This window comes from Ornithorhynchus anatinus, chromosome 10 (genome assembly GCF_004115215.2).
Source record: "Ornithorhynchus anatinus isolate Pmale09 chromosome 10, mOrnAna1.pri.v4, whole genome shotgun sequence".
Taxonomy (NCBI): Eukaryota; Metazoa; Chordata; class Mammalia; order Monotremata; family Ornithorhynchidae; genus Ornithorhynchus; species Ornithorhynchus anatinus.
Window position 1 is genome coordinate 46,416,916 of NC_041737.1, and position 21,333 is coordinate 46,438,248.

General features: G+C 51.4%; 1 non-coding gene across 1 annotated transcript; it reads right to left on the minus strand.

Moving 5' to 3' along the window:
• Window positions 1-14,357: 14,357 nt before the first annotated feature.
• Window positions 14,358-14,495, minus strand: LOC114814871. The gene has a single exon (XR_003762667.1). It is a non-coding gene; the product is annotated as a small nucleolar RNA SNORA7 (small nucleolar RNA).
• Window positions 14,496-21,333: the final 6,838 nt, after the last annotated feature.

Below are 21,333 nucleotides of genomic sequence, written 5' to 3' on the forward strand. Positions count from 1 at the left end.
TAAGCGCTTATTATGTGCAGAGCACTGTGCCAAGTGCTGCGGTAGATACAAGGTCATCAGGTTGTCCCACGTGGGGCTCACCATCTCAACCCCCATTTGACAGATGAGGGAACGGAGGCGCAGAAAAGTGAAGTGGCCTGCCCAAGGTCCCATAGCAGACAAGTGGCGGAGTTGGGATTAGAACCCTCGTCCTCTGACTCCCAAGCCTCCTCTGCTCTTTCCATTAAGCCACACTGCTTCTCGAGTAGCTATCCCCCCCCTTCCCAGGGACGAGACGGCCTGTAGTCAAGCGCTAAGTACAGTGCTCTGCATGCAGTAAGCCCTCAAGAAATATCATGGATTGATTGATTTGCAGCAGTCTCACTGCTTACCCCGTATGATAGGCCGGGAAGCTGAGGCAACAGTGTTGGGACCGGGGGCATGGAGGGGGCTTCCCTGGAGGCCCCAAAACGGTTTGGGGATGGGATACCCTGGACTTTTGCCCCAATGTCCTCCCTCCAGGGCGCAGGAGCTCAGAGGGCTACTCACCGGCAGGGAATCCTGCAGCCAGAGGGCCTGGGAGGGGCAGGGCAGAGGATGCTGGCCACCCCGTCCCCCTATTCCCAGCTCCCCTCAGGGATGGAAAGGCCTGCCAGGGATGCAGGCAGGCCGATTGTCCCACTCCCACTGCAGGATCAGGCATGAGAAGGGGCAGACTGGTTTAGATCAGGCATGACTACGTAGGGACGCTGGACTCAAGTGCATAATCAATCAGTGGTTTTTAATGAGTGCTTATTCTGTGCAGAGCACTGAACTAAGCACTTGAGAGAGTACCCTGGAAAGCATCATGGCCTGCTGGAAAGAACAAGGGCCTGGAAGTCAGAGGGCCCGATCCTAATCCTGATTCTGCCATGTGCCTGACAACTCCCCCGTTCCTCAATTACCCCATTTGTAAAATGGGGATTAAATCCTCCTCCCTCCTACTTAGACTGTGAGCCCTATGTGGGGCGGGGACTGTGTCCAACCAGATTAATTTGTATCTTCCCAGCGCTCAGAACAGTGCTTGATGCAGAGGATGCACTTAACAAGTACCATCATTACACTACAATAGATTTGATAGACAGGATCGCAGACTCGTGTGGGGGAGGGGAAGGAGGACAGTCCCCAGCCATCCATCCCCTCTCCTCATCCACGCCGGTGGGACAGACCCCAGATTTGGAGGCAGAAGCATCTGCCCCACCATTCTCCTTGTCCATCTCTCCTATTGGAGGGAAGGAGTAAAGCCTGCAGAGTGGATCTTGTCTACCAACTCGATTGTATTGTACTTTTCCAAGCACTTACTACAGTGCTATGCACACAGTAAGTGCTTTATCATTTTTTATGATGTTTGTTAAGCACTTTTTATGGTATTTGTTTAGCCCCTACTATGTACCAGGCACTGTACTAAGTGCTGGGGTAGATACAAGCTAATCAGGTTGGAGAGAGTCCCTGTCCCACATGGGGCTCACCGTCTTGCTCCCTGTTTTACAGTTGAGGTACCTTAGGCACAGAGAAGTGAAGTGCCTTGCCCAAGGTCACGCCTCAGACAAGTGATGGAGCTGGGGTTAGAACCCGGGTCCTCAGACACTCAGGCCCGTGATCTTTCCACTAGGCCATGCTGCTTTCAGCACTCACTATGAGTCAAGTACTGTTCAATTTTCTGGGGTAGAGCCGAGTTAATCAGGTCAGACACAGTTCCCGTTCCACATGCGGTTCATAGTCTGAGGGAAAGGAGAACCATCAGGCTGACATAGGTTTCATGGGGTCTCAGAGGAACCCTCTGGTCCCTGGCCACCTGTCCACTCTCCTTACCGACACAGCGGGGACAGACCCCAGCTTTGAAGGCAGAACTGCCTCCCCCAGTCGCTCTCCTTGCCCACCATCTGTCCTATTGGGAAGTGAGTGAATAAGGCCTGGGAAGGTGAGGGTGGAGGAAGAAGAACCATCAGGCTGACTGACATAAGCACCTCCGGCCCTCCAGTCCCCAGCCCGCCAGGACTCCCCCTTACCCCTCTCCAGCTCTCCATCCCCCATCAGCTCTCCAGCCCCGGGGGTGGGGGTAGGGGGAAACGGGTCTTGAGGTTTGTTTACTCCATAGTGTGATGGAAGCAGGAGTCCTGGGAGAGCAATGGCCTCACACCTTGCTCTCACAGGGGGGTCCCGTTCCACAGCCCAGCACAAGCTAATGACACCTCCAGGGAGCCAGCCAGGAAAACACAACAGGGACTTTTCCATCTGGGTGTGCAGATAATGCGGGGAGAGGGGATGGAGGGAGATGTCAGAGATGGCCTGAAAGGGACCCCCTCAAGATGTTGGTCCAGCCACTTGCTTCCAGGTAGGCTGATAATAATAATAATAATAATGAGAGAAGAAAAATAGAGAAACAGCATGGCCTACTGGAAAGAGCATGGGCCTGGGAGTCAGAGGACCTGGGATCTAATTCTGACTCTTCCAATAGCTTGTTGTGTGAACTTGGGCAAGTCACTTAACTTCTCTGTGCCTCTCAGTTCCTCAACTGTAAAAAGGGAATGAAATACCCGTTCTCCCTCCTATTTAGCCTATGAGCCCCAAGTGGGACGGGGATTGTGTCCGATCTAATTAACTTGTACCTACCCTAGTGCTTAGAATAGTGTTTGACACATAGTAAGTGCTTAACAAATACCATAAAAAATGTGTATTTGTTAAGCGCTTTCTATATGTCGAGCACTGTACTAAGCACTGGGGTAGATATGAGACAGATCCCACAGTCAGCAGGCAAGTGGCAGATCCAGGATTAGAACCCAGATCCCCTGACCCACTCCCATGCGCTTTCCACTAGGCAACACTGCCTCTCTGTCCCTGTTCGTTTCCTTTAACCTCCAGCAGTTCTGAGGCCTCTGCCACCCCCCTTCCACCACCCTGCTACGTTACAGAGCACCTAGTAGGAGGGATGCTTGGGGCCGGGGGGGAGGGGAGGAGGCGGAAGGGAGGCTCACTTCTTGCCACCCTGCTCCTTTAAAGGGCATCAGGTAGGAGAGATGGGTGGGAGGGGACTCTTTCTGGCCTACATACCTTTGCGAGTCTAAGAGAATCTACTCTGTGGACTTTGTAGAGCTGGAAACAAAGCCCTGCCGGGGAGACAGGATACTAGGATATCAATTAATCCATCAATCATATTTATTGAGCTCCTACTCTGTGAAGATCACTGCATTTGCTTTGGCTTTGCCACTGATTTGCAGGTCCAGAGAGAGGGTGAGGGGCCAGATATCACTCTCAGCAGTATTAGATGCCCGATTCCGCACAGGCCCAGCAAAAATCCTAAAAAAATAGTGGACTAACATGGGCAGCAAAGATGTGACTGTCTGCCGGGTCACGGCCCTAGAGAACATCACTGGCTACTATGCTGCTGTCACTTCAGCCATCAATCCATCCTGCATGCCAAAAAAAAAACAAACCTATGTGTATACTTTTTACAGTGTGCTGCACCCCTGCTGGCCTGTTGCACAAACCACTAGCATTATAATAATAATAATAATAATAATAATAATAATAATGTTGGTATTTGTTAAGCGCTTACTATGTGCCGAACACTCTTCTAAGCACTGGGGTAGATACAGGGTAATCAGGTTGTCCCACGTGAGGCTCACAGTCTTCATCCCCATTTTACAGATGAGGTAACTGAGGCACCAAGAAGTTAAGTGACTTGCCCAAAGTCACCCAGCTGACAGTTGGCAGAGCCAGGATTAGAACCCATGGCCTCTGACTCCCAAGCCCGGGCTCTTTCCACTGAGCCACGCTATAATAAATTCTTCGGCACAGGTTCTCAGTCCTCAAGTCTGAGGGCCAAGTTTTGTCTGTCATTCCTTTGGGGAGACTTTGTCACCGTTACTGTGCTCAGGGCACGGAGCTAGGTTCAAGGCTGCAGTCCAGAATTGGTCAGCTTCAAATAAAAATTCTGCCCATTTCCATCGGATCTTTGCCATTTGTCTCTAGGAAACCCAGTGTGGCCCCTTCTAGACCCTGGTCTGGGATTGTTCTCCCCTATGCCCAAACTCAAATGGAATGGGCATCTGACCAGTCCCACTCCAGGCAGGAGCGCCTGTGAGTCGTCTTAGGGCTGCAGGCCGGGATACCTGCCTCTGACTGTCTACTACTGTAGTCAGCCCCCTGCCTCCCAGCTCTGCTTTATCTGGACAAAGGCCCAAACCCCCCCCCCACCACCACCAAGGGACCTGGAGAATTGACTCCTTGATGCCCACTGAGCTTTTGGCTGAAAGTGCAAGGGAATAGAGGCCCCATTTGACAACAACAATGATGATGGTATTTGTTAAGCACTTACTATGTGCAAAGCACTGTTCTATTTGCCACAGTAATTCCACACCCCTGTCCTGACTCTAAGTGCCTTGATGGATGTGAGAGACCACAGTGGATGTTGCAATTATTACTCTAAGCTGCAGGCTGAGCTCACAGCTTACACTGTCCTTTCCCAGTGACCCTGCTAATCCACATTCCCCCCCTTCCCCCCCTTCCTGCCTTTCCCCAGCTGCTTCCTCCTCAGGGAGGGGAAACCGAGGCAACCACAGGACTGCTTGGCCTGGGAAGGTTGGCCTATCCCTTGGGGCCTTCTCCGTCAATTAGTGGGGGTTGGGGGAGGGAGCAGGGGCCAGAAAGGGAATTGGGTGGCAGAGGACCTCCAAGCGGGAACCTGACTTGGGGGACACAACGATAAAGTTTGCCACCTTGTAGGATTGTAGAAGGATCAGGACTGTCCCAGAACAGCAGGGGGACAGGATGGAGCCTGGGAACTGGGACTTCAGGCTTCAAATCCTAAAGGCTTGTTGGACAAACCAGGGCTGGGTGCTTGAAGGATCTTTTCACAGGCTCCTCTCTCCCTGACTAGAGGCTGTTCTCCCTGTATGGGCTGAGGGGGAAACTGAAGCCATTCCCAAGGGTGGGACGAGCCCAGTGCCAGTCGCTAAGCAAAGCCAGGACCTGAACTCCGCTGGGCAGTCAGCTCCTGAACTCCTCAGGACTCATTTTCCCTGCTCTCGTAACAGCATTCTCCTTCCCTCCAAGACATGAGTATGAAGCCGGCTGCTTTGACTCTCAAGCCTTGGCAGATCCTGCCTCAACTCCCTTCAATCCACCCTTCTGAGCCTCTCCTCCCATCTCCCCACCAGCACCCATTCCTTCACTCCCAGCATTTCCCCAGTTTCCAACAGAGTCCCCAGGAGTGGATGTGGAAAGGGATTGAAGCAGTGTGGGAAGGATGAGGGGAGGAAGGCTATCCTAGCCACTGGGGGAAAGGGCTTGGGGGCGGGGGGCGGCGGGGAGCAAGGTTAAGCCATTAAAAGTTCTTATGTAAGCAGCCAGCTTCTGAGCCACAGCTGAACTGTTAATACCCCCCACCCCCAACCCCAAACCCAGCTGCCCAGGGTCACCTCCCCTGAGCCACGGGGCTCCAGCAGATGGAGAGAGCTTTCTGGTGGGGAAAGGAGTCAAAATCCCCTCTCCAGGAAGGCCAAAGGATAGGGTTTCCAGTATAAACCATCCACAAAATCCAGAGATTAGTTGCAATTCCATCCACAGCTCCCTGAGACCCTCAATCGCGGCACTTCAGGGGGACCACCACCCCTCCCTCCCCTCCGCCCTTCCTCCCATCAGCAGCAGCAAACTCTGTATCTCCAGAGTGTTTGGGGCAGGTTAGGGTGCTCATGGCCTCCTGGCTCCCGCAGGTAAGATCTGCAGGACCGGGGGTCGGTTCTGTTCAGGTCACCCCCCGGGGGCTACCGTGACCCACCCACCTACTCACAGAGGCCTGACGGACCCACACTGGGACCAGGCCCATCCGGAGCAGGGGGAAAGTTGACTCGGGAGCTGGGAAGAAGGGTGGAGAAGCAGGTTGAGATGGGTCACCGCTGTCCCCAAGTCCTGGGGTACGCAAATTATTGACCCCCTCGACACAAGGCAAGCCCTTTTCCGAGCCCAGAGATGGGGATGTGGCGGGGGGGGGGGGGGTGGTGAGGTGGCTTCCTCATGAAAAGTAGGCTTAGTGGAAAGAGCACGGGCTTGGGAGTCACGAGTTGTGGGTTCTAATCCCAACTCCTCCTCTTATCAGCTGTGTGACTTTGGGCAAATCACTTTGCATCCCTGTGCCTCAGTTCCCTCATCTGTCAAATGTGGATTGAGTCTGTGAGCTCCAGGTGGGGCAGGGACTGTGTCCAACCTGATTTGCTCATATCCACCCCAGCGTTTAGAACAGCGCCTGGCCCATAATAAGCACTTAACAAATACCCTTATTATTATTTTTATTCTCTGTGCCTGTGACCTCATCTGTAAAATGGGGATGAAGACTGGGAGCCCCACATGGGACAACCTGAGCGCCTTGCATCCACCCCAGTGCTTAGAACAGCGCCTGGCCCAGAGTAAGCGCTTAACAAATACCCTTACTATCATTATTATCCTCTGTGCCTCAGGATTAAGACTGTGAGCCCAAAGTAGGACAACCTGATCACCTTGTATCCACCCCAGCGCTTAGAACAGTGCCTGGTCCATAGGAAGCGCTTAACAAATACCTTATTGTTATTATTCTCTATGCCTCAGGGACCTCATCTGTAAAACAGGGATGAAGACTGAGCCCCACGCGAGACAATCTGATTACCTTGTATGTCCCCCAGCGCTTAGGACAGTGCTTGGCACCTAGTATGCACTTAAATACCATCATTATTATTATTCTCTATGCTTCAGTGAACTCATCTGTAAAATGGAGATGAAGACTGAGCCCCAAGTGGGACAACCTGATCACCTTGTATCCACCCCAGCGCTTAGAACAGCATCTGGTCCAGAGTAAGTGCTTAACAAACAACCTTACTATCATTATACTCTGGGCCTCAGTGTCCTCATCTGTAAAATAAGGATGAAGACTGGGAGCCCCACGAGGGACAACCCGATCGCCTTGCATCCACCCCAGCGCTTAGACCAGTGCTTGGCACTTAGTATGCACTTAAACACCATCATTATTATTATTATTCTCTATGCCTCAGTGACCTCATCTGTAAATTGGGGATGAAGACTGGGAGCCCCACGTGGGACAACCCGATCGCCTTGCATCCACCCCAGTGCTTAGAACAGTGCTTGGCACCTAGTATGCACTTAAACACCATCATTATTATTATTCTCTATGCCTCAGTAACCTCATCTGTAAATTGGGGAATGAAGACTGGGAGGCCCACGTGGGACAACCCGATCGCCCCCAGCGCTCAGAACAGTGCTTGGCACCTAGTAGCACTTAGCAGATATTATTATTGTTACTATTACCGCTCCCTTGTCCGTCGTCCCCGGCCCCTCTCGGGATGCCCCGGTCCCTGCCCGGGCTTCACCTCTCGGCCTCGTGTCCGGCGCTCCGCAGACGAGCGCTGTACCGCTGCCCCGCCGTCCGGTGGGCCGGGGGCTGCGGGGCCCCGGGCTCCGGGGCCGGGCCGGGGTGGGCGGCCCCTGCGCCTCCCGCCGGCCCCCGCCCCTGCCCCTCCATGCGGCTGGAGGAGCAAACGGGAGCCCGGCCGCCCCGCCGGGGAGGAGAAGCCGCCCCCGGCCCGGGGAAGGGGAGGGGACGGGACGGGACGGGAGGGGAGGGGCCTCCACCGGGAGGAGCTCCGCCGGGCGGCCCGGGGGGCAGGGGGGCGGGGAGAGGACGGGGGTCCCTCCCGGGGCTTCACCGGAGTCTGCAGCCCCCGCCGTGGGGCCGGGACACTCTGGAGCCCCCTCCGGGGGTGGGGAGGGGGCACTGAGCCCCTGCCGGGGGTGGGGAAGGGTGGACTCTGGAAAGCCCACCCGAGGATGGGGAGGGGGCACTGGAGCCCCCTCCGGGGGATAGGGAGGGGGCACTGGAAGCCCCCGCCTGGGATGGGGAGGGGGTACTGGAGGCCCCGCCTGGGATGGGGAGGGGGCACTGAAGCCCCCGTCTGGGATGGGGAGGGGGCACTGAAGCCCCCGCCTGGGATGGGGAGTGGGCACTGGAGGCCCCTCCCGGGATGGGAAAGGTACAGTGAAGCCCCTGCCAGCGGCGAGGAAGAAGCATTAGAGCCACCTCCAGGAGTGGGGGGGGCGGCACTAAGTCCCTGCTGGGAGCAGGAAGGGAGAGAGACTGGAGCCCCCACCAAGGATGAGAAGGGGGCACTGGAGCCCAGCCAGGGGTTGGGGTGGGCAGTGAAGCCCCTGCCCGGGTTGGGGAGGGAGCATTGGAACCACCTCCAGGTGAGGGGAGGGGGCACTAAGCCCTGCTGGGGGCAGGAGGGGGGACACTGGAGCCCCCACTGAGGGTAGAGAGAGGGCACTGGATCCTCCACCAGGGATAATAATAATGTTGGTATTTGTTAAGCGCTTACTATGTGCCGAGCACTGTTCTAAGCGCTGGGGTAGACACAGGGGAATCAGGTTTGGGGAGGGGGCACTGGAATCCCTACTGGGGGCAGGGAGGGGGGCATTGAGCCACTGCCAGGGATGGAGAGGGGGCATTGGAGACCCTGTCAGGGGTAGGACCCAGGCACCATCCCTTGGGAAATCAACTACTTAGGAAATCAACTTCTCCCTTGGGCCCCAATCCCCCCACCCCAGTGCTGGGCCTGGACTCTCCCCATTCCAGAAGGGACACAGAAGCACAGAGGAGCATCTGGGGACAAGACTGGGAAAAATCCCGGGAAGCCTCTTCCCTCCAGGCCGGGGAAGGCCAGCCCGCAGGAGAGGCGATGCAGTGGAACCGTTGGGAGCCATAGTCCAACTGAAACTAGGCCTGCCCCACCCGATGGGAAACATCTGGAGCAGAGAGGGGGCCACCTGCATGTAAAATCGGGCTAAGAAAAGCAGATATGTTGGGGCGCTGAAGATCTCCGCAGGTGCAGGGTGACCTCCCTCCTCCCCGTGCTCTCTCCCCAGCACTCTTTACCGGGTTTGGGATGGGGGCGGGGGGAGCCAGGAGGAGATCTGACCCTGAATGAGCCCCCAGAGGGAAGAACCCCCAGTCCTCTAACCCATTTTGGGGGAGTCTTGGTGCCCCTTGTCTGGAAAATCAATCGTTTTTACTGAGTGTGGAACACTGAACTAAGCACATAATATTATAGATAATAATAGATAGATAATATTTATCTTGATGATATCTATGCCGGACTACTTGTTCTGTTTTATTCTGTTTTGCTTTGCTGTCTGTCTCCCTCAGTTAGACTGTGAGCCCGTCACTGGGCAGGGATTGTCTCTGTTGCCGAATTGTACATTCCAAACACTTAGTACAGTGGTCCGCTCATAGTAAGCACTCAATAAATACTACTGACTGAATAAATGAATAATCATAATAATAGTTAAGTGCTTATTATGTGCCAGGCACTGTACTAAGCCCTGGGGTGGATACAAGGAAATCAGGTTGGACACAGTCCCTGTCCCACAAAGGGCTCACAATCTTAATCCCCATTTTATAGATGAAGTAACCAAGTCACAGGGAAGTGAAGTGACTTGCCCCAGGCCACACAGCAGACAGGTGGGGGAGCTGGAATTAGAACCCATGACCTTCTGACTCCCAGGCCCGTGCTCTATCTAGTATGCCATGCTGCTTCCCTGTGCCATGCCGCTTCCCACATTTGGGAGAGTACAATATAACAGAGTTGGTAGACACATTCCCTGCCCACAAGGAGTTTACAGTCTAGGGGACCACACAACCTGTCACAGCCCATTACCTCCAAACAGCTCCCCATCAAAACACCCCCACCCCGCCTCCCCGACACAGAAACGAATGCTTGCCAACACTCTAAGGGACGAGAGACCAAACCGCGGTTTCTTTAGGGCAGCGACTCTTCTTAACCTCAGATCTCCTCCTTCCCCCACCCCCTCTGCAGCCAGGCCCAGCGGGGGAAAAATGTAAGCAGCGTGCAAACAAGGCTCCCCCTCCCCGCCCCGACTTTTCCCCTTCCATTTGAAGGCCACGAACTCCCTGACAGCTGCGTTATCAGCGGTACAATATCCTGCCTTTGCCACCACCCCAGCCCAGCCCTGCCCTAGCAAGTTTTCCTCCTGCTATGAGACAGATTCTCCAGGTCATCCTTCCACATCAGGCAGCCCAGGGACATAGGGAAGGCCTGCAGAGAAACAGTGGTGGGGAGACCAGAGTAATAGCCCCGGAGGGCTCCTTATGGGCAGAGAATGAACCTGCTGACTCTGTTATAGTCTCCCGAGCATTTGATGCAGTGCTCTGCACATAGTAAGCTTTCAGTAAATACCATTGATAAATTGATTAATAGAATGCTAATGGTATTCATTAAGGATCAATTGTAGGCAAAGCACAGTAATTGGAAAAGAATAGGTGGGAATTGGACACAGCCCCTTGGACTCAGGGAGAGTGAAGATAATGATGGTGGAAATGATGCTTCCCCCAACACTTCTCCTTTTTTTATGGTATTCGTTAAGCACTTACTATGTGCTGGGCACTGTGCTAAGTACTGGATTAGATACAAGTTAATCAGGTTGTATGCAGTCCATATCCCACATGGAGCTCACAGTCTTAATCCCCATTTTACAGATGAGGTAATTGAGACACAGAGAAGCAAAGTGATTTACTCAAGGGCACACAGCAGACAAGTTGCAGAGCTGGGACTAGAAACCAGGTCCTTCTGACTCCCAGGCCCGTGCTCTATCCATTAGACCATCCTTCTGCCCCAACCTAGCCTCCACGACCATTATCAATGGAATGCCACAGCTGGATATGCTTTCCTCACCACCTGCTACTCGGCCTTGAGAGCCATTGCTTCCCACAATAGAGCTGCTTGGAACACAGCCCCCGGACTTCCCGGCCCCTCCCCATCTCCCCCAGCCTCCACCCTACCCCAGAACAGCGGTGTTAAGGCACAGGACCCAGGAGCCCTAGCTGCCAGCCCTCAGCTCTAACCAAAACGATTAGCCACAGATGCATTTTTTCAGCTTGCTTTCTCTTTCTCTCCTCTCCCCTCTCCCACCGGCTCCAGGAGAGTCCTGTTCCCCACTGCTCCTCCCCAGCAGAGAGGCCACATAATCCCACACCCTCCAATCTTCTCCCCACCAGGGATTCAAACTGAGAGTCAGTAGCCTCTGCAACCCCTCAGGTTCTCAGGGAAGAGAGATATTTCGTTGCCCAGTTTCAATAGCTGGAGGGACCTGGATACCCCAGCCCTAAGCCCCTGCCAGGGCATCCACCCAGAGCCCCTGAGGAGAGTGGAATCATTTTCATAGCCAGCATATTGGACTCCTGGTGGGGGATGTGGTCTAAAGGATGAGCTGCAATTTGGGTCCCCCCAGGCTCAGGGAGGGGCTGGTGCAAATCCAGCCAAGAGAAAGGGAAACCCTAGTGGAGTGGAGCAGCTTCCGCTCCCAGCTCCCCTCTGTCCTCGCCCCTGAATCTTCCCCATCCCTTCCAGACTCAACTCTCCCCAGTTATTCTCTCCACCCCCTGGAAACTTCGGGGTAATTTCCTCCCTGTTCACACGCTTCCATATGAACTGTTCCCAGGAGAGTTCCCAGTTCCTTGTCTAGGGTAGGCCCAGACCCGCAGGACAAGTCATTCATTCATTCAATCATATTTATTGAGTGCTTACTGTGTGCAGAGCACTGTACTAAGTAGTTAGAATGTACAATTTGGCAACAGATAGAGAAAATCTCTGCCCAACAATGGGCTCAGCCTAAAAGGGGGAGAAAGACAGCAAAACAAGTCAAGTAGTAATCAATACCATCAAAACAGATCAATAGAATCATAGATATATATATACATCATTAATAAAATAGAGTAATAAGTAATATATACAAATATACACCAGTGCTGTGGGGAGGGGAAGGGGGTAGAGCAGAGGGAGGGAGTAGGAATGGGAAAGGGAGGAGGGGCAGAAGGAAAGGGAGGGCTCAGTCTGGGAAAGGCTCCTTGAGGAGGTGAGCTCTCATTAGGCCCGAGCTGGGCTGGTAGCAGGACTCAGGGAAGGGGGCAGAGCAGATCTTCCTTCACAGACCCATCTCTGGAATCCTGGCTCAGGTACACAGGTCCCAAAGCTTCTCTGGCCTGCTCTGGCCTGCCTATGGGGTAGAGTGAGAACTGAAGCACCGCAAGGTTCTAAGACTTGTTACTAGGGTTGAAAAGAGAGGGGATCCTGGCTCCATTTGGCACTTTAAGAACTGAAAACTTCCTCTTTCCTAGCTATGGGGTGGGGGGGTGGGTGTGTGTGTGTGTGTGTGTGTGTGTGTGTGTGTCTCCATTTACACCAGACTACTGGAGCACAGTAGAAATCTTTGGAGAGATGGAAGCAAGAAGCAGCATGGCCTAGTGGATCGAGGACTGCCCTGGTGTCAGAAAGACCTGGGTTTTAATTCCAGTTCTGCCACTTGTCTGCTGTGGGATCTTGGGCAAGTGACTTCACTTCTCGGTGCCCCGTCACCTCATCTGTAAAATGGGGATTGAGACCGTGAGCCCCATGTGGGACAGAGACTGTGTCCAACCTGATTAGCTCGTATCTAACCCAGCACTTAGGATAGCGCCTGGTACGTAGTAAGCGCTTGACAAATACCTCCAAAAAAATGGAGCTCCCAGAAGTCTGTAGCCTGGGGCAGCCCTCCCCCTTGTGAAGTCCTGCAGTACTGCAAGGGATTGCTTACCTATGAGTGTAGAGGATGGATAAAAGGGAAAATCAATCGGTCAATCGATGGCATTTATTAAGCCCTTACTATGTGCAGAGTGCTATACTAAGTGCTTAGAACACTTAATACAACAGAGGTAGCAAACACGTTCCCAGCCCACAATGAGCTTACAGTCTAGAGGGGGAGAGAGAGATGAATATAAATAAGTAATTTATAAGATGTAATTTAAAAAGATGTACATAAGTACTGTGGGGGTTGAGGGTGGGGAGAATATCAGATGTCCAAAGGTCACAGATCCTAATGCATGGGTGATGTAGAAGGGAGAGGGAGCTGGGGGAAAAGAGAAGCAGTGTGGCCCAGTGGAAAGAGCATGGGCTTGGGAGTCAGAGGTCATGCGTTCGAATCCCGGCTCTGCCACTTGTCAGCTGTGTGACTGTGGGCAAGTCACTTAACTTCTCTGTGCCTCAGTTACCACATCTGTAAAATCGGAATTAGCAGTGAGCCTCACGTGGGACAACCTGATTACCCTGTATCTACCCCAGCGCTTAGAACAGTGCTCTGCACATAGTAAGCGCTTAAATACCAACATTATTATTATTATTATTGAAAGAGGACTTAACTGAGGAAGGCCTCTAGGAGGAGATGTGATCATAATAATGCTTTGAAGGCTGGAAGAGTGGTGGTCTGGCAAGTGTAGAGGGGGAAGGAGCTCCTGGCTAGGGGGGAAGACATGGAAAAGAGGTCAGAGGTGAAATATATGAGACTGGAGCCCAGTGAGTAAACTGGCGCTAGAGGAGCAAAGTATGCAGGCCGGAATATAGTAGGAGAATAATAAAGTGAAAAGGGGAGGGGGGAGGGAGGACTTACGGCAGCACTTCCAGCTAATACATTCATACTGCTACCACGCTGGTCCAAGCACTTAGATCCTCCCTCGACTACTGCATCAGTCTCCTCGCTGACCTCCATGTCTCTAGCCTCTTCCTGTTCCAGTCCATACTTCACTCCTTTGCCTGGATCATTTTTCTAAAAAATTGTTCTGTTCACATCTCCCCACTCCTCATAAACCACCCATGGCTGACCATCCATCTCCACGTCAAACAGGAACTCCTGACCATTGCCTTTAAAACATTCAATCAGATCTGGCCCTTCTACCTCCCCTCACTCCTCTCCCACTTCGATCCAGCCCACATACTTCACTCTTCTAACACCAACCTTACAGTACCTCAGTCTAGTCTCTCTCCTTTGATGTCTTGATCACATCTTCCCTCTAGCTTGGAACTCCTTCCTCCTTCATATCTGACAGACCACTACCCTCCCACCTTCAAATCCCTACATAAATCTTATCTCCTCCAAGAAAATGCCTAGCCTCTCATTTCCCCATCCTACCTTCTGCATCTTCTTTACCCCTTAACTACTTTGAAACTAACCCCGCCCCTAACCCTAAAGCACTTATGTAAATATTCTTATACCCTGCTGTTTTCCCATCTGTTGTTGTTGTTGTTGTCTTATGCTGTCGAGTCGTGTTTGACCAAAAGCAATGCCATGGACACATCTCTCCCAGAATGCCTCACCTCCTTCTGCAGTCGTTCTGGTAGTGGATCTCTAGAGTTTTCTTGGTAAGAATATGGAAGCGTTTTACCATTACCTCCTTCTGTACAATAAACCTGAGTCTCCACCCTTGACTCTCTCCCGTACCGCCCGTTGCCCAGCACAGGTGAGTTTTGACTTGTAGCAGATTGCCTTCCGTTAGCTAGCCTCTGTCCCAACTAGGAATGGAATGGATATGCCTCTGCTTGACTCTCCCTCCCACAGTCGAAATTGGTAGAGTACTGGAAACTCTCCAGGGGTGACCCTGAGAGGTGTTTCGCACCTGAAACTTATGTTAATGTCTATCTCCCCCATTAATATTTTAATGGTATTTGTTAAGCACTACTATGGGCCAGGCAATGTTCTAAGCACTGGGGACGACACAAGTTATTCATATTGGACACAGTCCATGCCCCACATGGGGCTCACAGTCTTAATCCCCATTTTACAGAGTAGTTAATTGAGGCACAGAGAAGCTGAGTGACTTGCCCAAGGTCACACAACAGACAAGTGGCAAAGCTAGGTTTAGAACCCGGGTCCTTCAGATTCCCAGACCCATGCTCTACCCACTAGGCCACTCTGTTTCTCACTAACTTCTAACCTCCTTGAGGGCAAGAATCAGATCTTATCAACTGTTTTGTATTGTACATTCCCAAGTGCTTACTACAGTGCTCTGAACACAGTAAGCACTCAATAAATTCCACTGCTGATTAATAATAATTGTAATATTTGTTAAGGGCATGCTATGTGCCAAATTCCATACTAAATACTTGGGTAGACACAATACAGTCAGACTTAACACAGTCCCTGTCTCATATAGGGCTCACAGTTCAAGGGTATTTAATCCCCATTTTTACAGATGAGGAAATTGAGACAAAGAACAGTTAAGTGATTTCCCAAGGGCATACAGCAGGTAAGTGGCAGAGCCATGATTAGAATTCAGGTCTCCTGACTCCCAGTTCAGTGTTCTTTCCAATAGGCAACGCTGCTTCTCATTCAGCCAGGCTGGTACCAGTCCTGCAGGGGCTTTCTGTGGCCAAAGACCCCACAAATTGAAGCTATATCCATGAGAGTCAGGAGAGTCACTCTGGGGAGAGGATGATTAATTTGCATTTTCTTTTGCATAATTTGCATCGAGATCCCCAACCCATAACTCCAGGTAAACAAACGAACATAAAAATAATGAATTAATTTAACTCGTTGCACTCGCTTTCTAACCCAATTTTCTGGGCAGGTTTCCCCTATGCAGTAGAAAGCAGATTTATAGTCTAGTCAGTTTAATTACATCTCAACCCATCAGCATAACTGGCTCTTCTTCCTTCTTTATGGAATTTGTTCAATGCTTACTATGTGCCAGGCATTATACTAAGCTCTGAAGTAGACAGAAACTACTCAGGTTGGCCACAGTCCATGTCCCACATGGGGCTCACAGACATAATCCCCATTTTACAGATGAGGTAACTGAGGCACAGAGAAGCAAAGTGATTTGCCCGATGTCACACAGCAGATAAGTAGCAGAGCAGGGATCAAGATGGAGGGCTCCCACTGCAGAACTGAGCACAGGGACCTGAGGACTCTCAGCCTGCTCCTCACAGCTCATGTCTGCTGGAAGCCTGGAGAAGAGGCAAAGGCAGCCAGGGCAGAATGCAAAGCAGTGATAGATGGTGCTAAGAGGGCTGCCCTCCTAGCCTCAGTCTCTTCAGGGAACTCCACATGATGAAGCTGGCCCACATCTTTCTTTGTTGTGGAGGACCCTGATGGAAGGGATGGGAAACTCTGGCCAAGTGACCCCTTAACCTTGAGCCATGACTAGAGGACACAAAAGCGTAAATGAAGGTGACAAGTTATGAGCAACTGTGGGTCTAGGTGAACCTGGGAGGGCAAATCCCAGGGGCAAAGGAGGCTGAAAAGTTTCCCTTCTTTTACTTTCTATAGAAGGTCCCCGGGGCCAGCTGTAGGGATTCATCTTGTCTGAGATGCTGGAGAACCACCAGCATCCTGTTGCCTTGGCTTCTCAAATTGGCTACCAGCTTCCCTGAGTGTTCATGCCCTACAGTGAACTCCATATGCAAATGCAAGTATGGCCTTCCCATCCCAGACACCTGGGTCTGGCCCTGGGCCACACCTAAAGTGAAACCCTGCTGGATGGAGAGGTGGTGGGGAAGCCCAGCTCAGGTACACTCAGTTCTGCTAGAGCACATGTATTTCATGTGAATAGAACGCATCAACAGGATTAAGAAAACGCTTTGCCAACAGCACGTGCCTACCTGGGCTCCGAGTGATGCAAAGCGGCCTAGTGGAAAGAGCATGGGCCTGGAAGTCAGAGGGCCTGGGTTCTAACCCTGGCTCTGCCATATTTCTGCTGAATGACCTTAGACAAATCACTTAATAATAATAGTAATAATATTTGTGATATTTGTTAAGTGCTTACAATGTACCAAGCTCTGTTCTAAGTGCTGGGGTAGATACCAGGTTATCATACTGGACATAATCCCTGTCCCACATGGGGCTCACAGTCTTAATCCCCATTTTGCAAATGAGGTAACCCTCTCAGCAGACATGTGGCAGAGGCGGGATTAGAACACACGTCCTCTGACTCCCAGGCCCTTTCTTTTTCACTAGGCCACACTGCTTCTCAATTTCTTAACTTCTCTGTGCCTCAGTTTCCTAATCTGTAAAATGGGGATTAAGATACTCCCTCCTAAAATCACATCTCCTTCAAGAGGCCTTCCCTGAGTAATCCCTCATTTCCCCTCCTGTCCCTCCCTTCTGCATGCACTCAGCTCTGTACACCTTAAGAACTTGTTATTCATTCCACCCTCAGCCCCACAGCACTTATGTAAATATCCTTACACTCTGCTACTTCTCCTATCTGTAATCTATTTTAATGACTGCCTCCCCACTCTAGACCATAAACTGTAGACTATAAACTCCTTGTGGGCAGGGATGGTGTCTCCCAACTCTGGGAGTATTGTACTTTCCCAAGCACTTAGTAAGCACTCAGTAAATACCTTTGAATGACTGATTGATTGATTGACTTAGACTGTGAGCTTTTTGTGGGACAGGGAATGTATCCAACCTGTTTGGCCCTTAGTAAGCACTTAACAAATACCAGAATTATTATTATTATTGTGCAGAAGAAATGGTTGTGTATATGCATGCGATGTTGGATGCGGGATGAATTGGACAAAACAGGTTTTTCTAAATTGGGTGTTCTGCAAGAACAGAACACCCCTGTTCTAGGAGGGCTGAGAGGGGGACTGGGTGTGTGTAGGTTCTGTGGAACCACTAAATGTCAATTTAGCACATTTTTCCCCTCCTGTCTGTCAGCACTACAGGGTAATGACTGACCTTCCTTCTCAGGGCCAGAAGAAAAGGAAATAGCCACACAGGGGAAGACTAGGTTTGGGCCTCTGTTAGAGTATTGGTACCTCTTCTATGCCCAGGATGAAAATCTTAAGCCTGATCTGAATCAGCCTGGTTCTCTCTGAGGCCCAGGACGGTGAAACTCTGCTTAGTCTGATACCAGATGGAGTCTCATGACGCCAGTGCTACTTACATGGGATACAATGACAGGGGCAGTAGTTGCTTGGGCTGCTGGGATGCAGGCAGCAGTCGCTTGGGCTGTTGGGATACATAGTTCCATAAAGGGTCTCAGGCTTCCAGACATGTGCCCTCCGTCACCTATGTGTGGAGTCCTCACCACACATTCTGCCTCTCTCAACTGGTACAAACACAGAGTGGGCACCAGCTCCAAACTCAAATCACCCTTCCCTGGGGCTCTTTCAGCCCCACTGTAGTCTGGGGGACCTGGAGCACTCTCTCTCCCTAAGCCTTGAGGTGGGTTTTCGCTGTGGAACAGGAACCACGACTCCCAGTTTCTACTCCAGCTAGGCTTTTTGGTTCTGAGATCCATAAATGAAACAAAAAGGGAGAAGGTTCCAGCTTGCGCCCAAAGAGGTTCCGGCTTGGGCCCTGAGGACTGGCAGGGGCAGTGGTGGTCCAGGCAAGCCACCTGCCCAGTAGCCACCACATCCTGTAGCCACTTTGCCAGGTTCCTAAACCCTAAGCCACACACAAACTAAAAACGACTTTGTTTTTCAGTGTATTTTTTGTCACGGCATAGCCAGGTCAGAGATCCCCCAGGGGCTCTGGTACACAGTCCTGCCCTGTTATCTCTCATTTTATTTTTTCACCCATTTTTCCACATGATTGCCACTGCCTAGAATTCCCGGATGCCAATTACCTAGAAGAGGTGAAATACTGGGCCAAAGGCCCATACCCGCTCTGAACCTAGATTTCCCCGTAGGAAATAAAGAACAGAAGTGACAATCTTTCATTGGCAGGAGGGCAGACAAAGGGCAAGCTGGATGGGTTTTGGTGAAGTCAGGTGGCCTCTAAGGAGCTAAAGGGTCAGAAAGAGAAAGATCAGATTTTGGTCTTTTTATCCCCACTGGGGAACTGCTAGCTCCTTTCAGCTTCTCCAGGAAGCCATCAGGTCTTGAGGGGATACGGGATCAGTGAGGCAATGGGAGTCCAGCCCAAAGAGCAGGGGTGTGGAGACCATGGCTCCTCGCCCCTCTCCTCCTCCCCATAGCCAGAAACATGTGGAGGGAAAGGCACGGCCTCTGGATTTGGCCCAGAGGTTGACTCTCAGAGACCTATCACCAGCCCTCCCCTCTGCAACTTTCCCGAGCTGACTAAGGTTGCTGGTAAATTTTTGAAAGAAGTGGGCAGGGCTAGGGGCGAGGTTGCGGCTGAACTCTGCGAACCTGGTGGAGAGGAGGAGGAAGGAAGGAGACAAGGACCTTTCACCTACTTCCAACCCACATCTGGGACTCATGTGTTACAGAACCAGACAGGAAAACACACACACACTGTCAGAAACATGGGCATTAGACTCAGACAGACCCAACCACAAGCATGTGTAGTACCAGTTTAGATGCAGACACTGACATAAATCCGAAGGCACAGATATACACAAATCTACAGAAAATCAGAGCTAGAAAGTGCATATGTATGTGTCTGTGTGTGTATGTACTGGTGGGAGCAGGAGAAGGAGGATGCAAGAACACCTAAGGAGAATTGGGGAAAAGTATTTCTTTGAGGAACAGGACATGTTCAGGGTGTTGAAATTGTTAAAGATGAAGAGGCCAGGCTTCAGGCCCCAGGCCCCAGTTGAGGAGCCATGCTGGGCTGCACAGAGTTATGGAATTTCCGGGATTAGAGCTAACTCTGAGTTGTACAGGAGGCAGCGGGAGGAAATGGGCCAGGGCCATTCTTGGGATACTGCCGGCCTGCTTTTGCCCCCTATTACCTCAGGGTGGGTGCCAGAGGCTGGGCCCAGGAGACTCAAAGAGTCAGCTGTTCACTTTCTTCTGTTGCCACTCCTTAGGTGGCGGGGAACTGGAGTAAATGCCCATGGTGGGAAGGAGTCCTTCAGGGGCTAGAATGTCAGCTGCTCCTGGTGAGGGAAAGCAGAGAAGATAGCAGTTCATTCATTCATTCAATCGTATTTATTGAGCGCTTACTGTGTGCAGAGCACTGTACTAAGCGCTTGGAAAGCACAATTCGACAACATATAGAGACAATTCCTACCCAACAATGGACTCACAGTTTAGAAGGGAGGGGTTCACAATCTAGAAGCAGTTCCAGCAGTTGGGAGGGGGCACTGCTCCTCCACTCCTGAATCAAGGGAACAAGAGAGGCATAGGCCTAGGCCAACAAACTTCTGCCTGAATATGAGTCAGAACTCATTCATTCAATAGTATTTATTGAGTGCTTACTATTTGCAGAGCACTGTACTAAGCGCTTGGAATGTACAAATCGGCAACAGATAGAGACAGTCCCTGCCCATTGATGGGCTTACAGTCTAAACTCCTGGGTTCTAATTCTGTCCTCATGAGAAGCAGCTTTGCTAAGTGGAAGAGCCCAGGCCTGGGAGTCAGAGGGTCTTTTTTCTTTAAGCATTTAAGGCCTTGGGTTCTAATTCCCTCTCTGCCACTTTTTAAAAAAAGGTATTTGGTAAACTCTTACTACGTGCCAGGTACTGTACTAAGCACTGGGGTAGGTACAAGATGATCAGTTTGGATAAAGTCCCTGTCCCACACAGGGCTCACAGTCTTAATCCCCATTTTACAGATGAGGTAACTGAAGCACAGAGAAGTTAAGTGACCTGTCCAAGGTTACACAGCAGACAAGTGGTGGAGCCAGGACTAAAACCCAGGACCTTTTAACTCCTAGGCCTGGGCTTTATCCACTGGGCCATGCTGCTTCTCAAGTCACACTACACGGGTATGTGGCCTTGGGGGAGTCACTTGTCTGTGCCTCCGTTTCCTCATATGTAAAAATGGGGATGAAATATGTGGAACAAGCACTGTGTCCAGACTGATTATCTTATACCTACCCAAGCACTTGGTACAGTACTTGGCACCTAGTAGTGCTTAACAAATACCACAATTATTATTATCACTTTTACTATTATTATGGTTACTATTATTAAAAGAACACAAAGGCTCCGGAGTAGGCATGTGCCTAGGGGTGGGGACCAGAGGTAATTCTGGAGAAATATTTTAGAATCTCCCAAACCTGGCATAGTTCCACAAGATGGTACACTGTGCCATGGTCTTGTTCTGCTGAATGCCCAGCATGATGTCACAGGCATGTGATGTCATGCATTTCCCAGTCCACTATTCGCAAGATGTGTCAACCCCCACCCATGTCCCCAGATCCATCTCTCTCATTCTCTTTCTAGGCATAATATCCCTAGATTCCCGGCAGAAGGTCTTGGGGTGAAAGATGCCAAGGAAGGAGCAAGAAGTGGGGAATAGGGTGAGGCGAATCCTTGGAGACTGAATCAGAAAGTCCAGCATATTGGGCTTCAGGTTCATTCATAACAAGAAACATCTTTTCCCATTCCTCCTCCTCCTCCTGGTCCTCCTCTCTTCCCACAACTGCCGCCTTGTCTCCTGGGTGGCCCAGACCTCTCCCCCAGACAGTTTGGCTGCCTCAGACCCCGTGCCCAGCTCCAGGGCACTGATCCAGGAAGGGGATGGGAGGAGGTGGGAGGATGTCTGCTGCCTTCTCTCTCCAGCCAAGCAGGACAGAAGCTGC